Raw genomic sequence first — 20,684 nt, 5'->3', positions numbered from 1 at the left:
TTAAAAACACACACACACAAAGATCTATTCAAACATACTAAAGCCTTAAGGTACTATTTGGAATCTGTTCAGGTTAAGGAAAAAAAAAAAAAAACAGAACCTAAAGAAAGAAAATATATAATCACTGAAATTAAAAATTTAGTGGATAGATTACACAGTGGACTGCATAAGAAGTAATGATTTAACAGTCAATCTAAAGACTAATCTAGAAAACTGAAGAGCTAAAAAGATGTAAAATTTGAATAAGAAGTTAATAGACAAGAAGGACAGAACATCATGTCTAACTGAGGTAACAGAAGCATAAAAGAACAGAAGTATAGAATAGAATAAACTGGGGAATAGACTATATACAAAAAGCCTGTGGCTAAGAATTCAGATTCAAGAATCCAAATCACAAGCATGATAAAGAAAAATTCTACACCTGAGCAAATTAGAGTGATACCACAGGATTCCAAAACAGAAAAAGACAGAGGTTTTTAAAGCAGCTAGAGAGAGAAGACATATTACTGCAAAGGCATAATAATTAAATTGACAGTATAGGGGCGCCTGGGTGGCTCAATTGGTTGGGCGACTGCCTTCGGCTCAGGTCATGATCCTGGAGTCCTGGGATCAAGTCTTGCATTGGGGTCCAGCTTGGGGGGAGTCTGCTTCTTCCTCTGACCCTCCCCCCTCTCACGTGCTCTCTCTCTCTCTCTCTTTCTCTCTCAAATAAATGAATAAAATCTTTTAAAAAAATTGACAGTATAATTTTTAACAGAGAAAATAGAACCAGAGGACTATAGAAACATCTTCAAGAACAGGATAAAATAAACACTTCACTCAATTAACATCTCTGAAAATTTACCTCCAACAGATCTCCCCTAAATTAAGTTGTAAAGAAGTATATCAGGAAAATTGAAAATTATTCAAGACAGAATGAATAAGAAACAAGAAAGGATGGAGCAAATAAGCAAATAAAAGTAGGTAAGATGGGGGCACCTGGGTAGCTCAGTTGGTTGTGGCTACCTTCGGCTCAGGTCATGATCCCGGAGTCCCGGGACTGAGCCCCACATTGGGCTCCCTGCTCAGTGGAGGTCTGCTTTTCCCTCTGCCCTTTATCCTGCTTGTGCTCTCTCTCTCTCTCTCTCTCTCTCTCTCTTGCTCTCTCTCTCTCTCTCGCTCTCTCACTCTCATTTGCTCTCAAATAAAATCTTTAAAAAAAAGTAGATAAGATGGAAAAATGTTGACCATATAAAATAATAACTAATTATGGAGTCTAAAGAAAGATGGAATTAATACTTGAAACAAAAATATATACAAGATAATGGGGTTCAATGAAGTTTAAATGTTTAGATATATTATTCATGAGTAGGGTAGAGAAAATTATTAACTTCAGACACTGTCAACATATACATACATATATTATAAGTAATACAATTTAAAGATAAGCACTTTAGTAGATTGACTGCATGGCAGATTGATTGGTAGACTCTAATTTCTCATACCTCCCTGAATCCATAACTTTCGTTCCAGTGGAACCACCCTTCCCAGTCACACTTGCTTCAGTCTCAGTAGAGACCCAAACCCCTGCCCACACCCACATCTCCTGACCCATGAGTTTTGCAGGGCCTCAGTTCCAAGACTAGTGGCAACAGGTCTCATTTCAGAAGCAGACCAGAGCACACTTAATTAAAACACACCACATTCAGGCCAGGGACCAAACACCACCCACAACAGGCAAAGACAGCCTCTGCAGACAACTGGCCTGAAGAATAAAGTGACCAGGACACAACAGCAGAGCACATGACCAATACACTGAGACACTCCCTAAAGCCTCAGGGCTTGGGGAACAGAGCACTACACTGCAGGGCACTACAGGACAACTTCTTCAGAAAGCCATTACCCTCAAGAACAAGAGATGTAGCTGACTTTCCTAACACAGAGAAGCAGGCACAGAAACGTAGACAAAATGAGAAGACAGAGGAATTTGTCCCAAATGAAAGAATAGGACAAGGCTACACCAGAGATCTAAGTGAAACAGATATAAGTAACATGCCTGATAGAGAATTTAAAGTAATAATGATAAAGATACTCACTAGACTTGAAAAAAGAGTGGAAGACATCAGTGAGACTCTGAACACAGAAATAAGGAACAACACAATATAAAGGGCTCAATATGCAAAATGAGAAACATGCTTGATGGAAAGAAGAAGCAGAGGAATGAATTAATTATCTTGAAGACAGAAAATGGAAAGTAATCAAGCTGAACAAAAGACAGAAAAAAGAATTATGCAAAATGAGAACAAAGGGAACTCAGTGACTCCATCAAACATAATAACATTCACATTATATGAGTCCCAGAAGGAGAGAAAGGGGAACAGAAAATTTATTTGAAGAGATAATAGCTGAAAACTTCCCTAATCTGGGGAAGAAAACAGACATCCAGATCCAGGAGGCACAGAGAACCCCGAACAAAATCAACAAAAGCAGAAAGAAGATCCATACCAACACATATTATAATTAAATGGCAAAATATAGTCATAAAGAAAAAAATTTAAAAACAGCAAGACAAAAGAGGACAGTTACATACAAGGGAAATCCCATAAGGCTCTAAGGGGATTTTTCAGCAGAAACTTACCAAGCAATAAGGGAGTGGCATGATGAAATCAAAATGCAAACGGGAAAAATCTGGAGGCAAGAATACTCTACCCAGTAAGGTAATTATTCAGAATAGAAGGAGAGATAAAGAGCCAGAATTAAAAAAAAAAAAAAAAAGTTTCCCAGACAAACAAAAACTAAAGGAGTTCATGACCACTAAACCAGGTCTGGTAAGAAATATTAAAGAGAACTCTTTGAGTGGAAAGACCAAAACTGACAGTATGAAGATAGAAAAAACATTTTGTTTTTGTAAAACATCAGTCAAGGAACTCACAAAATAAAAGGGTGTAAAATGACGCTATATGCCTCAAACATGGGGAGGAGAAGTGTAAAGAGTGGATTAAAAAAACAAGACCCAGAGCACGTGGGTGGCTCAGTTGGCACGTCTGATTTGTGATTTTTTGCTCAGGTCATGATCTCATGGGTAGTGGGATCAACCCTCACATTGGGCTTGGGCTCCATGCTCATCAGGGAGTTTGCTTGAGATTCTCTCTCCCATTCCCTCTGCACCCCCCCACTCATGCACATGCTCTCTGTCTCTCTCAAATAAATAGATCTTAAAAAAACAAACAAAAACAAAAGAAAACCCATCTATATGCTGCTTACAAGAGACTAATTTAACACCTAAAGACACCTGCAGATTGAAGGTGAGGGGATGGAGAAACATTTATCATGTAAATGTGTGTCAAAAGAAAGCCAGAGTAGAAATACTTCCATTGGAAGAAACAGACATTTAAAAAAATGCCTGTAATAAAAGACAAAGAAGGACACTATATAATCATTAAAGGAACAATCCAACAATAGGATATAACAATAGCAAATATTTATGCACCCAACATGGGAGCACCCAAATACATAAAACAGTTAATAACAAACATAAAGGAACTAATTAATAGTAACACAATAATAGCAGAGGACTTTAACATCTCACTTACATTAACAGATCAATCTACAGAAATCTATAGCAGTTCTATACACCAATAATGAATCAGCAGAAAGAGAAATTAAGGAAACAATCCCATTTACAACTGCACAAAAATAAGATGCCTAGGAATAAACCTAACTAAAGAGGTGAAAGACCTATATTCTGAAAACTATAAAACACTGATGGAGGAAACTGAAGACAATACAAAGAACTGGAAAGACATTCCATGCTCCTAGTTTGGAAAAACAAATATCGTTAAAATGTCTCTACTACACAAGTAATCTACACATTCAATGCAATCCCTATCAAAATACCAACAGCATGTTTCACAAAGCTAAAGGAAACAATCCTTAAGTCTGTATGGAACCACAAAAGATCCCAAATAGCCAAAGCAATCTTGACAAAGAAAAGCAAAACTGGAAGTCACAATTCTGGACTTCCAAGTTTTATTACAAAGCCATAGTCATCAAAACAGTATGGTACTGGCACAAAAATAGACATATAGATCAATGGAACAGAATAGAAAACTCAGAAATTGACCCACAATTATATGGTTGATTAATCTTGAACAAAGCAGGATAGAATACCCAAAGGGAAAAATACAGTCTCTTCAACAATGGTGTTGGGAAAACTGAACAACATGCAACAGAATTAAACTGGACCACTTTCTTATACCATACACAAAAATAAATTCAAAATGGATGAAAGACATATAGGTGAGACCTGAAGCCATAAGAATCCTAGAAGAGAGCACAGGCAGTAACTTCTCTGACACTGGGTGTAGCAACTTCTTTCTAGATATTTCTTCTGAGGCAAGGGAAGCAAAAGCAAAGATAAACTATTGGGACTTCATCAAAATGCAAAACTTCCGCACAGCAAAGGAAAGAATCATGTGTATGTGATTTATGTTATATGTGTTTATGTGTATATGATAATGGCATACGGATGATCAAATAAACCAATGGAACAGAAGAAAAAGTCCAATAATATATTCATGTGTGTGTGTATATATATGTATATATATACATATATATATATACATATATATATGACATACAATAGCTCCAGAATTGCATATCAGTAGAGAAAGGGATAAACTGATCAGTAAATAGTACCAGGAAAATTGGTTCTGCATAAGAAATTAGGTCTCAATGTTTACCTTATGCAAAAATAAATTCCAAAGTTATTAAATAACTACATATGAAAAGCAAAATGGTATTTTTTAAAGTAATATAGGAAATTTTCTTTTTGATTTTAGAGTAAGAAAGGAAATTCTTAAAAAAAATTACAACCCCATCTTTATGTTAATTTTGGCATTATATATATTAGCAATGATATGGAAGCAACCAAAGTACCCACCAACAGAGGAATGAATAAGGAATATATATATAAGAATACATATAGATAGAGAGAGTGGAATATTACAGCCATAAAAAATAATGAGAGCTCGCCACTTGCAACACCATGAGTGGATCTAAGGGGATAAGCTAAGTTAAATAAGTCAGACAGAGAAAGACAAATATGATTTCACTCATATGGAATTAAAGAAAGAAAAAAGGGGGGAGGAGCAAGATGGTAGAAGAGGAGGAGATCTAAATTTCATCTGGTCCCAGGAATTCAGCTAGATAGGGATCAAACCATTCTGAACACCTACAAAGTGTGTTCAAAGAAAAGAAGAGCAGCAACTCTCTGAACAGAAAAGCAACCACCTTCTGGAAGGTAGGAGTTGCAGAGAAGTGAATCTGAGGAGATATTCAGGAGGATAGATGGTGGGAGAGAGGGCCTCCGTCAGCCACTACTAGCAAGTGATAGAGCAGCAGAGAACAAAATAGGAAATTTTGGGTCACAGAAAGACTGGGGGTGCCTGAGTATGGCAGAGCTCCTAGGTATTGGGGCAGGGAAGCCGGCTGCAGAGACGGAGCTGAGGAGGGAGCTCTCAGCTCCAGGTTGCCATAAACTGTGATCCAGGGCAGTCAGGCCACTGCTCTTCCAGCAGGAACCCAACAAGTGGCAGATCCGGGAAGACTCCCCTTCCTCCTCTGGGAGGAGTGGCGTGGGAGCACACCGCAAGGATCTGCTGGGTTTGGAGACTCCACACGGGGTCATGTGCCAGAGACAGAAATGCTCAGGCACAGGCTGGGTGAGCATGGAGTGTGGCTGGAGACCGGGGAGATGGGGGTGATTGCTTTTCTCTGGGGGCTCACAGAGGAGTGGGGCTCTGAGTTCTTGGCTCCTCCGGGATAGAGATTGGGAGGCCCCCATTCTCACTCTCATCCTCCAAAGCTGTATGGAAAGACTGCAGGGAACAAAAGCTCCCAAGAGCAAACCCAAGCTGATTACATAGCAGGGCCTGGCAAGGGCAGGGCAATTCCGCCTCAAGCAAAAATATTTGGGGACCATGGCAATAGGCCCCTCCCCCAGAAGATCAGCAAGAACAGCCAGCCAAGACCAAGTTTACCAATCAATGAGAATGGCAGAATGCCTGCACTAGGGGAATACTGCACATAGAATTCATGGCTTTTTTCCCATGATTCTTTAGTCTTTCAAAGTTAATTTTTTTAATTTTCTTTTTTCTTTTTCTTTTTTTTTAATTTTTCTTTTATCCTTTTTCAACCAACATCTTATCAATCCTTTTTTTAAAAAATCTTTTTTTATTTTTCATTTTTAGAGTCATATTCTATCCCTTCATAGTAGTTAACCTTATTTTTCATATATATATATATATATATATATATATATATATAAGTCGTTCTCTCTTTAAAATTTTGGGATACAGTTTCCTCTAACAGACCAAAATATACCCTAAATCTCTAGTGTATGGCTTTGTTCTAGTCTCCTGCCTGATCACATACTCTCCCTTTTTTTTTTCTTTTAATCCTCTTCTTTCTTTGTCCAACCACCTTCTTTTCTTATCAATTCCTATTATAAAATCTTTTATAATTTTCGTCTATCGGTCATAATCCATCCTTTCATCATATTTACCCTTATTTTTGTACATATATAAGCTTTTCTTTCTTTAAAATTTTGGGAGGCACTTTCTTCTAACAGACCAAAATACACCCAAAATCTAGTGTGTGATACTGATCGATGCACCAGCCTGATGATATTTGATCATATTCTGTTTTGTTTGTTTGTTTGTTTTTTATCTTTTTCTTTTTTTTTCCCCCATTTTATTTCCTTCCCTTTCTTTTCCCCCGGTTTGAGGGCTCTTCTGATTTGTTTAGTGTAGATTTTACTGGGGTCGTTGTACCCTGTTAGCATTTTGTTCTCTCATTCATCTTTGTCCTCTGGACAAAATGACAAGACGGAAAAAATCACCACAAAGAAAAGAACAAGAGGCAGTAGCGACTGCCAGGGACCTAATCAATATGGACATTAGTAAGATGTCAGAACTACAGTTCAGAATGATGAATTTAAAGATACTAGCTGGGCTTGAAAAAGCATGGAAGATATTAGAGAAACCCTCTCTGGAGAAATAAAAGAACTAAAATCTAACCAAGTCGAAATCAAACCTGGAGGCTCTAACTGCTAGGAAAAATGAGGCAGAAGAGAGAATTAGTGATATGGAAGACCAAATGATGGAAAATAAAGAAGCTGAGAAAAAGAGGGATAAACAACTACTGGATCACAAGGGCAGAATTCGAGAGATAAGTGATACCATAAGATGAAACAATATTAGAATAATTGGGATCCCAGAAGAAGAAGACAGACAGAGAGAGGCAGAAGGTATACTGGAGCAAATTATAGCAGAGAACTTCCTTAATTTGGGGAAGGAAACAGGCATCAAAATCCAGGAGGCACAGAGAACCCCCCCTCAAAATCAATAAAAATAGGTCCACACCCAGACATCTAAGAGTAAAACTTAAGAATCTCAGAGACAAAGAGAAAATCCTGAAAGCAGCTCAGGAGAAGAGATCTGTAACCTACAATGGTAGAAACATTAGACTGACAACAGACCTATCCAGAGAGACCTGGCAGGCCAGAAAGGTCTGGCATGATATATTCAGAGCACTAAATGAGAAAAATATGCAGCCAAGAATACTATATCAAGCTAGACTGTCATTGAAAATAGAAGGAGAGATAAAAAGCTTCCAGGACAAACAAAAACTCAAGGAATTTGCTGACACAAAACCAGCCCTCCAAGAAATATTGAAAGGGGTCCTCTGGGCAAAGAGAGAGCCTAAAAGTAACACAGACGGGAAAGGAACACAGACAATATACAGTAACAGTCACCTTACAGGAAATACAATGGCACTAAATTCATATCTTTCAATAGTTACCCTGAATGTAAATGGGCTAAATGCCCCAATCAAAAGACACAAGGTATCAGACTAGATAAAAAAATAAGACCCATCGATATGCTGTCTGCAAGAGACTCATTTTAGACCCAAAGACACCCCCAGATTGAAAGTGAGGGTGTGGAAAACCATTTACCATGCTAATGGACACCAAAAGAAAGCTGGCGTGGCAATCCTTATAGCAGACAAATTAGATTTTAAACCACAGACTGTAATAAGAGATGAAGAAGGACAGTATGTCATACTTAAAGGGTCTATCCAACAAGAAGATCTAACAATTGTAAATACCTATACCCCTAACAAGGGAGCAGCCAATTATATAAGGCAATTAATAACAAAAGCAAAGAAACACATTGACAACAATACAATAATAGTAGGGGACTTTAACACCCCCCTCACTGATGGACAGATCATCTAAACAAAAGATCAACAAGGAAATAAAGACTTTAAATGACACACAGGACCAAATGGACTTCACAGACATATTCAGAACATTCCATCCCAAAGCAACAGAATACACATTCTTCTCTAGTGCCCATGGAACACTCTCCAGAATAAAACAAATCCTAGGTCACAAATCAGGTCTCAACCGGTACCAAAAGATTGGGATCATTCCCTGCATATTTTCAGACCACAATGCTTTGAAACTCAAACTCAATCACAGGAGGAAAGTCGGAAAGAACTCAAATACATGGAGGCTAAAGAGCATCCTACTAAAGAATGAATGGGTCAACCAGGACATTAAAGAAGAATTTAAAAAATTCATAGAAACCAATGAAAATGAAAACACAACTGTTCAGAATCTTTGGGATACAGCAAAGGCAGTCCTAAGAGGAAAGTATGCAGTGATGTAAGCCTTTCTCAAGAAACAAGAATGGTCTCAAATACACAAACTAACCCTACACCTAAAGGAGCTGGAGAAAGAACAGCAAATAAAGCCTAAACCCAGCAGGAGAAGAGAAATAATAAAGATCAGAGCAGAAATCAATGAAATAGACACCAAAAGAACAGTAGAACAGATCAACGAGACTAGGAGCTGGTTCTTTGAAAGAATTAACAAGATTGATAAACCCCTGGCCAGACTTGTCAATAAGAAAAGAGAAATGACCCAAATAAATAAAATCATGAATGAAAGAGGAGACATCACAACCAACACCAAGGAAATACAAACAATTATAAGAACATATTATGAGCAACTGTATGGCAGCACATTAGATAATCTGGAATAAATGGATGCATTCCTAGAGATGTATCAACTACCAAAATTGAACCAGGAAGAAATAGAAAACCTGAACAGACCTATAACCACCAAGGGAATTAAAGCAGTCATCAAATATTTCCCAAAAAACAAAAGCCCAGGGCCAGATGGCTTCCCAGGGGAATTCTACCAAACATTTCATGAAGAATTAATACCTATTCTCCTGAAACTGTTCCAAAAAAATAGAAATGGAAGGGAAACTTCCAAACTCGTTTTATGAGGCCACCATTACCTTGATCCCCAAACCAGACAAAGACCCCATCAAAAAGGAGAATTACAGACCAATATCCTATATGAACATGGATGCAAAAATTCTCACCAAAATCCTAGCCAATAGGATCCAACAGTACATTAAAAGGATTATTCACCACGACCAAGTGGGATTTATCCCTGGGCTGCAAGGTTGGTTCAACATCCGCAAATCAATCAACGTGATACAATACATTAACAAAAAAGAACAAGAACCATATGATCCTATCAATAGATGCATAAAAAGCATTTGACAAAGTACAGCATCCTTCCCTGATCAAAACTCTTCAGAGTATAGGGATAGAGCGTACATACCTCAATATCATCAAAGCCATCTATGAAAAACCCACAGCGAATATCATTCTCAATGGGGAAAAACTGAGAGCTTTTCCCCTAAGGTCAGGAACGTGGCAGGGATGTCCACTATCACCACTGCTATTCAACATAGTATTAGAAGTCCTAGCCACAGCAATCAGACAATAAAAAGAAATCAAAGGCATCCAAATCGGCAAAGAAGAAGTCAATTCTCACTGTTTGCAGATATGATATTTTATATGGAAAACCCAAAAGACTCCACCCCAAAACTGCTAGAACTCATACAGGAATTCAGCAAAGTGGCAGGATATAAAACCAACACACAGATATCAGTGGCATTCCTATCCACCAACAATAAGACAGAAGAAAGAGAAATTAAGGAGTTGATCCCATTTACAATTGCACCCAAAACCATAAGATACCTAGGAATAAATCTAACCAAAGAGGCAAAGAATATGTACTCAGAAAACTATAAAATACTCATGAAAGAAATGGAGGAAGACACAAAGAAATGTAAAAAAAGTTCCATGCTCATGGATTGGGAGAAGAAATATTGTGAAGATGTCAATGCTACCTAGAGCAATCTACACATTTAATGCAATCCCTATCAAAACACCACCTACCACTTTCAAAGAATGGAACAAATAATCCTAAAATTTGTGTGGAACCAGAAAAGACCCCGAATAGCGAGAGGAATGTTGAGAAAGAAAATCAAAGCTGGTGGCATCACAATTCCAGACTTCAAGCTCTATTACAACGCTGTCATCATCAAGACAGTATGGTACTGGCACAAAAACAGACACATCGATCAGTGGAACAGAATCGAGAGCCCAGAAATGGACCCTCAACTCTATGATCAACTAATCTTTGACAAAGCAGGAAAGAATGTCCAATGGAAAAGACAGTCTCTTCAACAAATGGTGTTGAGAAAATTGGACAGCCACATGTAGAAGAATGAAACTGGACCATTTCCTTATACCACACACAAAAATAGACTCCAAATGGTTGAAAGACATAAATGTGAGACAGGAGTCCATCAAAATCCTAAAGGAGAACACAGGCAGCAACCTCTTCGACCTCAGCTGCAGCAACTTCTTCCTAGAAACATCGCCAGAGGCAAGGGAAGCAAGGGCAAAAATGAACTCTTGGGACATCATCAAGATAAAAAGCTTTTGCACAGCAAAAGAAACAGTCCACAAAACCAAAAGACAACCGACAGAATGGGAGAAGATATTTGCAAATGACATATCAGATAAAGGGCTAGTATCCAAAATCTATAAAGAACTTATCAAACTCAACACCCAAAGAACAAATGATCCAATCAAAAAATGGGCAGAAGACATGAACAGACATTTTTCCAAAGAAGACATCCAAATGGCCAACAGGCACATGAAAAAGTGCTCAACATCGCTCGGCATCAGGGAAATCCAAATCAAAACCTCAATGAGATACCACCTCACACCAGTCAGAATGGCTAAAATTAACAAGTCAGGAAATGACAGATATTGGTGGGGATGTGGAGAAAGGGGAGCCCTCCTACACTGTTGGTGGAATGCAAGCTGGTGCAGCCACTCTGGAAAAAAGTATGGAAGTTCCTCAAAAAGTTGAAAATAGAGCTACCATACAATCCAGCAATTGCACTACTGGGTATTTACCCCAAAGATACAAATGTAGGGATCCGAAGGGGTACGTGCACCCCGATGTTTATAGCAGCAATGTCCACATTAGCCAAACTATGGAAAGAGCCAAGATGTCCACAGACAGATGAATGGATGAAGCAGATGTGGCATATATATACAATGGAATATTATGCAGTCATCAAAAGGAATGAAATCTTCCCATTTGCAATGATGTGGTTGGAACTGGAGGGTATTATGCTGAGCAAAATAAGTCAGTCAGAGAAATACATGTATCATATGATCTCACTGGTATGAGGAATTCTTAATCTCAGGAAACAAACTGAGGGTTGCTGGAGTGGTGGGGGGTGGGAGGGATGGGGTGGCTGGGTGATAGACACTGGGGAAGGTATGTGCTATGGTGAGCACTGTGAATTGTGTAAGACTGTTGAATAACAGACCTGTACCTCTGAAACAAATAATACATTATATGTTAAAAAAAAGAAGAAGAAGAAGATAGCAGGAAGGGAAAAATGAAGGGGTGGAAATAGGAGGGGGTGACGAACCTTCAGAGACTATAGACTCTGAGAAACAAACTGAGGGTTCTAGAGGGGAAGGGGTGGGGGGATGGATTATTCTGGTGATGGGTATTAAAGAGAGCATGTACTGAATGGAGCACTGGGTGTCATATGCAAACAATTAATCATGGAACACTACATCAAAAACTAATTATGTAATGTATGGTGATTAACATAACAAAATAAAATTTTAAAAAATTTTAAAAAAGAAACAAAACAAACAATCAACAAGGGAAAAAGAGACAAAGAAAGATCTTAAGTACAGAGAACAAACTGGTGGTTGCCAGATGGGAGGTGGGTTCAAGATGGGTAAAATAGTTAAAGGGGATTAAGTGGTACAAACTTCCAGTTACAAAAATAAATAAATAAATAAATAAACAAATAAATAAATAAGTCATAGAGATGAAAAATATAGCATAGGGAATATAATCAACAAGATTGCAATGTTGTTTGGTAACAGGTGGTGACTATACTTATTGTGGTATGCACTGAATAATGTATAGAATCAGTGACATTGTACACTTGAAATTAATACAACACTGTGTTAATTATACTTTAATTAAAAAAAAGAAAGGCAAATAACTTTAAATGAACTCTTGATAGGAAAATGAACAAAGTCTATGACTAGGCAATTAAAAGAAGAAAACAAATGGTACATACACATGAAAAGATCCTCAAACAGTGACAAGGAGAAATATGAATAAAAACCACACTGAGGAATAACTTCACACAGTCAGATTTACAAAACTAAATTGAAAAAGTAATCCAACAACACAAAGGGACATATGGAATGACAGGAAGTATGAATATACACCAATAGAAGTGCTTAGGAAATTTATTTGTAATCATCTCCTAAATTTAAAGATGGACACCCCTTACCACTGGTCATTTCACTCCTAGGAAATTTCAAGATATGTACAAAGAAAACTAGCACATAAACATTTCAAAAATATCCAATAAATGGATTCAACAACAATACCTACGAAGTGGAGGACAGATTAATAATTTATGCCATATTCTGCAGCATACTACAATATATAATTAAAAAGAGATGTAAAGGAACTCCAGTATCAACATGGATAAATCTCACAGAAACAATGGAACAAATTCCAGGAGGATATAACCAGTAGTTTTATCAATTTCTAATTTATATAATGTTTTAAAATATTTAATTTAAAGAAATAGGATATATTGTTTAGGAGTAAGTTAGCATGCATTTAAACAAATAAATATATGGAAAGATAATAAAAAATTCAGACAGTGGCTATTTCTGGTAAAGAAAGAGAACAATGTGAGTAGAAATGGGCCAAGAACAAAATGGGCTTCAATTATATTTGTAATCTTAATTTTATGTGTATATTTATTACATTAGTTTTGACATCTTTTTATATCAAAATGTTTTCATTTAAAAAACAAAAATAAGGGGCACCTGGGTGTCTCAGTCGGTTAAGCATCCAACTCTGCTTTTGGCTCAGGCCATGATCTCAGGGTTGTGAGATCATGCCCCTTGTCGGGCCCCACACTGAGCATGGAGCCTACTTAAGATTTCTCTCTCTCTCCCTCTGCCCCTCCCCCACCCTCTCTTAAAATTTTTGCTTTAACTTTTAAAAATTAAAAAAAATATAAAAAGAGCATACAATCTAGAATCAATGTGTGAATCCAAGGTCCATCATTACTACATTTCTTTTGAATCAGTTAATTAACCTGTTTAAGCCTCATGATCTGATAGAAAAATAGTTACAATAATATCCAACTTACAGATTTATGGTAACAACGCACTACTGTTAACATTTGTAAAACACTTAGCTTAATGCCAAATACAGAAATCACTCAATAAATGGGAACTATCATTACCTGTATGTGCCTCATCCCCTAGGGAGTTGTCTCTTGAACCTGTTTATTATGGAATCATTCCTATATTGTAGTGCAGTGATAATTTTCTCAAGAAGGACATACTAGTTACCATAAAGTTTCTGGCACATTTAACACCTTGTCAATCATGTCATGTGAAAAAATAGTTACTTTGGGTATTAAATGTTGCACCACATTTAAGCAAACTACTGAACTGACGTTTAGTTAATTTATGAACAGATAAAATTATCAGAAAATCTCACTTCTTTGCTAATTGCAAAAGAAGCAGTTCTCTGGTCAAGAACTAATTCTAGACTAGCATTTAAGCAAAGTAGGTAAATGAGCTATTCATAGTGCCTAAGAGGTTTTTAATAACTTTCATTTTCTCCAATAAAGAATGTGTTGCTCTTGGGAGTACTTAAGCTTTGTAATTAACAGGCAACTTGGAGTTTTTTATTACACTGCATTTCCTATAGAAGAGAGAATATAAATATACCTCCTAGAGATAAGCAAATCAACAAAGGATATCTTTCTGCTCTTTTGACCCAATTTAGTCCCCAGAAATATCTCACTGAAAAAAAGAAAAGTCCTTTCACATGCTTCATCTGTACATGGTTCATCAAGTTTATGATATTTTTTGCCATTAAATTTTATTTTCTTTAAAAAGAAAAAGTATTTTTGAATATTAGCATGCCAACCACCATGATATTCTGTCCTTAGTCTATCTAATTAAAAACAAATCTAAAATATTGGTGGGGAGAAATATTTTTAATGAAAATGATGCCTTGATTCACCACTGTAAAGTCAAACTCCATAAGCAAAAACAGACTCTTGCTGGCTGGTGAGCAAACTGCATTACTATTATTTGCAAAAGTCTATTTTCATCTCATCTCTTTCAAATCCACAGAAAATAATGAATAAAAATCCTCAAATAACCATAAATGTTAAATAGAAAATCTTAATAATTAGTTTTGATCTCAATATTTTTCTCTACCCTTCACCTTTCCAGTGTTTTGCTTCATGAGAGAAAATGAGATTTCTATCCTGAAATTGTGTAGTCTGGTTAGAATACGAAACCAAACAGACTATGATTAGAGGTGAGAATAACATAACTTGTGATTAAACTGGCCAAACTGGAAAAAATGTCACCTTAGGCTAGGTCCTCCAACACGTACATCCCAAATAGGAATGAGATATGAATTTATCCCACCTCACTTCTCCTATTTCGGTCCTGAGCTAGAGTATCCCTTGTTTCAAGGCTGTCTGAGTTCCCTTTCAGCCTAATGAATCTTCCATCTTAGTAAAGCAAAGATATAACAAGCAAATGCACTTTTTAAAAAAGAAGGCAGGGATTATTACATTAATGTTAGACAGAATAAAAAGGTATTAAATGACAAAAAATGATGTATTATAATGTTGAAGACTATAAATCACAATGAAGAATAAATAACAGTTAATATCTATAAACTACAAACACAGCAACAACTTATATAAAGAAGCAACTACAGGAGATGGAAGAAATGTAGTGAAACACTAATTACAAATGATTTTAAATACCTCTCTCATTTCAAGACAGATTTAGTAGAATAACAGTAAAGACAGAGGAGACTTAAAAAACCCAAATGCATAAAAATAAAAAGTAAAAAATCAATAAGGTACATTATAGGGAAATACTATAAACTACTACTTTAACAGAAGATAGGTTATTTTCAAGTGAACATCGATCATTCATAAAAATTTACTACATATAAGCCCCCCCACACACATACAAGTTAATACATTTTAAAAACTGGAGCTAGCTTAAAAATATTAAAGTTGGGGCACCTGGGTGGCTCAGTTGGTTAGGCATCAGACTCTTGATTTTTGGCTCATGTCATGATCTCAGGGTTGAGGGATGGAGCCTCAGGTGGGGTTCCATGCTCAGCAGGGAGTCTGCTGGAGATATTCTCTCCTTCTTCCTCTCCCCCCCCCACTCTCCCTCTCTCTCTCTCTTTAAAATAAAGTATATCTTAAAAAACAAAAATTAAACAGTAATTTAGTCCCTTCTACTTGCAATTTTTAAAAATGATATTAAACAACTGTTTTTTCCTGTGTTAATTTTAGCCATTCTGACAGGTGTGAGGTGATATCTCATTGTAGTTTTGATTTATATTTTCCTGATGATGAGTGATGTTGAGCAACTTTTCATGTATCTCTTGGCTATCTGTATGTTTTCTTTGGAAAAATGTCTATTCATGTTTTCTTCCCATTTTTTAACTGGATTATTTGTTTTTGGGGTGTTAAATTTCATAAGTTCTTTATACATTTGGGATACTAACCCTTCATCAGACATGTCATTTGCAAATATCTTCTCTCATTCCAAAGGTTGCCTTTCAGTTTTGTTGATTGTTTCCTTTGCTGTGCAGTAGCTTTTTATTTTGATGAAGTCCGAATAGTTTATTTTTGCTTTTGTTTCCCTTTCCTCAGGAGATGTGTCTAGTAAGAAGTTGCAACAGCCAATGTCAAAGAGGTTGCTGCTTGTGTTCTCCTCTAGGATTTTGATGGTTTCCTATCTCACATTCAGGTCTTTCATCCATTTTGAATTCATTTTTGTGTATGGTATAAGAAAGTGGTCCAGTTTCATTCTTTTGCATGTTGCTGTCCAGTTTTCCCAGCACCATTTGTTGACAAGTCTGTCATTTTTCTGTTGGATATTCTTTCTTACTTTGTTGACCATATAGTTGTGGGTCCATTTCTCAGTTTTCTATTCAGTTCTATTGAGCTATGTGTCTGTTTTTGTATCAGTACCATACTGTCTTGATCACTACAACTTTGTAATATAACTTGAAGTCAGAATTGTGATGCCTCTAGCTTTGTTTATCTTTGTCAAGACTGTTTTGGCTATTTGGGGTCTTTTGTGGTTCCATACAAATTACAGGATTGTTTGTTCTAGCTCTGTGAAAAATGCCGGTGGTATTTTGATAGGGACTGCATTGAATGTGTACATTGCTTAGGGTAGTATAGACATTTTAACAATATTTGTTCTTCCAATCCATGAGCTAAGCAAAATAAGTCAGTAAAAGAAAGATAAATACCATATGATTTCACTCATATGTGGAATTTAAGAAACAAAACAGATGAACAAAGAGGGAAAAAAAGAGAGAGAGACAAATCATAAAACAGACTCCTAACTATAGGGAAAAAATGAGGGTTGCTGGAGGGGAGGTGGGCCGGGGGATGGGTTAAATGGGTGAGGGGTATTAGGGAAGGCACTTGACATGATGAGCACTGGGTGTAATATGTAAGTGATGAATTACTAAATTCTACTCCTGAAACTAATATTACACTATATGTTAACTAACTGGAATTTAAATAAAACCTTGAAAAAAATAAAATGAAATATAAATAAAAAGATTTGTCAAAGATTAGTTGACCATAGAGTTGAGGGTCCATTTCCGGAGTCTCTATTCTGTTCCATTGGTCTATGTGTCTGTTTCTGTGCCAATACCATGCTGTCTTGGTGGTCACAGCTTTGTAATATAGCTTGAAGTCAGGAAATGTGATGCCCCAGCTTTGCTTTTCTTTTTCATCAGTCCCTTGGCAATTTGGGGTCTTTTCGGGCTCCATACAAATTTTAGGGTATTTTGTTCCAGCTCTTTGAAAAATGCCAATGGTATTTTAATAGGGATGGCCTTGAAAGTGTAAATTGCTCTGGGTAGGAGAGACATTTTAACTATGTTTATTCTTCCAATCCACGAGCATGGAATATTTTTCCATCTTTTTTGTCTTCCACAATTTCTTTCATAAGTGTTCTGTAGTTTCTAGAGCATAGATCTTTTACCTCTTTAGTTTGGTTTATTCCTAGGTACCTTATGGTTTTTGTTGCTATTGTGAATGGAATAGATTCCTTAATTTCTCTTTCTACAGTTATACTGTTAGTGTATAGAAAAGCAACTGATTTCTGTGCATTGATTTTGTATCCTGCCACATTGCTGAATTGCTGTATGAGTTACTAGTAATTTGGGGGTGGAGTCTTTTGGATTTTCCACATAAAGTATCATGTCATTTGCTAAGAGAAAGAGTTTGACTTCTTCTTTGCTAATTTGAATACCTTTTATTTCTTTTTGTTGTCTCATTGCTGAGGCTAGGACTTCTAGTACTATGTTGAACAATAATGGTGAGAGTGGGCATCTCTATTGTGTTCCTGACTTTAAGGGAAAAGCTCTCAGTTTTTTTCCCATTGAGAATGATATTCGCTATGAGATTTTGACAGATGGCTTTCATGATAATCCCAATACTTTGAAAAGATTTAATCAGGAAAGGATGCTGTATTTTGTCAAATGCTTTTTCTGCATCATTTGAGAGAATCATATGGTTCTTGTCTTTTCTTTTATTGATGTGCTCTCCCACGTTGTTTGATTTGTGAATGCTGAACAACCCTTGCATCCCAGGCATAAAACCCACTTGGTCATGGTGAATAATCCTTTCAATGTACTGTTGGATCCTATTAGCTAGGATCTTGTTGAGTATTTTGGCACCCATGTTCATCAGGGATATTGGTCTATAATTCTTTTTGATGGGGTCTTTGCCTGGTTTTGGGATCAGGGTAATACTGGCTCCATGGAAGGAGTTTGGACGTTTTCCTTCTGTTTCTATTTTTTGGGAACAGCTTCAGTAGAATAGGTATTATTCCTTCTTTAAATGTTTGGTAGAATTCCCCTGGGAAGTTAGCTCACCCTGGACTTCTGTTTTTTGGGAGATTTTTGATTACCTCTTCAATTTCATTACTGGTTATTGGTTCTACTCAGATTTGAAAATCAGGAAAAAATATCCAATGGAAAAAAGACAGTGTCTTCAATAAGTGGTGCTGGGAAAATTGGACAGCTACATATAGAAGAATGAAACTGGACCATTCCCTTATACCATACACAAAGATAAACAAAATGGATGAAAGACCTCAATGTGAGACAGGAATCTATCAAAATCCTAGAGGAGAACATAGGCAGTTACCTCTTCGACATTGGCCACAGTAACTTCTTTCAAGAAACATCTCCAAAGGCAAGTGAAACGAAAGCAAAAATGAACTTTTGGGACTTCATCAAGATAAAAAGCTTCTGAACAGTGAAAGTAACAGTCAACAAAACTAAGAGGCATCCCACGGAATGGGAGAAAATATTTGCAAATGACATTACAGATAAAGGGCTGGTATCCAAGATCTATAAAGAACTTCTCAAACTCAACACTCAAAAAACTAATAACCTAGTCAAAAAATGGGCAGAAGACAGGAACAGACACTTCTCCAAAGAAGACATACAAATGGCCAACAGACACATGAAAAAATGCTCATCATTAGCCATCAGGGAAATTCAAATCAAACCACACTGAGATACCACCTTACACCAGTTAGAATGGCAAAAATTAACAAAACAGGAAACAACAAATGTTGGCAAGGATGTGGAGAAAGGAGAACCCTCTTACACTGTCGGTCAGAATGGAAGCTGGTACAGCCACTCTGGAAAGCAGTATGGAAGTTCCTCAAGATGTTAAGAATAGAGCTGCCCTACAACCCAGCAACTGCACTACTAGGTATTTACCCCAAAGATACAGATGAAGTGAAAAGAAGGGGCATGTGCACCCCAATGTTCATAGCAGCAATGTCCACAATAGCCAAACTGTGGAAGGAGCTGAGATGCCTTTCAACAGATGAATGGATAAAGAAGATGTGGTACATATATACAATGGAATATTATTCAGCCATCAGAAACAATGAACACCCACCATTTGCATCTACATGGATGGAACTGGAGGGGATTATGTTAAGTGAAGTAAGTCAAGCAGAGAAAGACAATTATCATATGGTTTCACACATATGTGGAACATAAGCAATAGTACAGAGGACCATAGGGGAAGGGAGGGAGATCCAAAGGGGGAGAAATCAGAGAGGGAGATGAACCATGAGAGACTATGGAGACTGAGAAACAATCTGGGGGTTTCAGAGGGAAGGAGGGTAGGGGGAATGGGTAACAGGGTGATGGGTATTGAGGGCACTTGCTGTGATGAGCACTGGGTGTTGTACTTAACTATACTTAATGTATCATTGAACACTACCACAAAAACTAATTATGTACTATACAGTGGCTAACTGAACATAATAAAAAAAATGGTTAATAAGGTAGAAAAAATATAAATAAAAAGAGACTCATTAAAATAATTAATTTTTAAAAATATAAATGACATTAAACAATCAAAAGGATCAAAAGGAAATTACACAATTTCTAGAAAATATTGACAATGAAACAGGTTTCTAAATAAATGGAATATTGTTAAAGCAGTGCTCAGAGAAAAGAATGATATACTTATGTTAATAATAAAGAATGCATCTCAAAAAGATAGTAAAAGACCAACAAATAAACAAAATAAACCATAAGAGAAAAGGAACAGGTTTAAAAGCCAAAAGATAATAAAACAGAAAAAATAAAAGGAACAGAAGTTATAAACTACCAACCAACCTAAAATTGGATCTTTTCTTCACACAGGATAAATTCCAGCTGGGTTAGTGGTGTAAATGTGAAATAATTATAACTACAAAAGTTCTAGAAGGAAAAAAATGAATGTATCCCTTTAAAATTGATTGGAAAAAATTTTCTGACTACACTTTGAAATCCAAGAGCCATTTAAAATAGACAGTAAATTTTACTATATAAAACAAATATTATTAAACTGATAAGAACAGATACAACACTTGATCTTAGCCAAAAGGCCGTGCACCCCAATGTTTATAGCAGCAATGTCCACAATAGCCAAACTGTGCAAAGAGCCAAGATGTCCATCGACAGATGAACGGATAAAGAGGATGTGGTATATATACACAATGGAATATTATGCAGCCATCAAAAGGAATGAGATCTTGCCATTTGCAACAACATGGATGGAACTGGAGGGTGTTATGCTGAGTGAAATAAGTCAATCAGAGAAAGA

At 36.6% G+C, this 20,684-nt stretch overlaps 1 pseudogene; it reads right to left on the bottom strand.

Moving 5' to 3' along the window:
• Window positions 1-20,314: 20,314 nt before the first annotated feature.
• Window positions 20,315-20,480, bottom strand: LOC113933810 (annotated as a pseudogene).
• Window positions 20,481-20,684: the final 204 nt, after the last annotated feature.

The sequence above is a fragment of the Zalophus californianus genome, chromosome 10 (assembly GCF_009762305.2).
Source record: "Zalophus californianus isolate mZalCal1 chromosome 10, mZalCal1.pri.v2, whole genome shotgun sequence".
NCBI classification, from domain to species: Eukaryota; Metazoa; Chordata; class Mammalia; order Carnivora; family Otariidae; genus Zalophus; species Zalophus californianus.
Note: the sequence above shows the minus strand (reverse complement) of the source record. Positions and strands in the feature narration are given on the sequence as shown.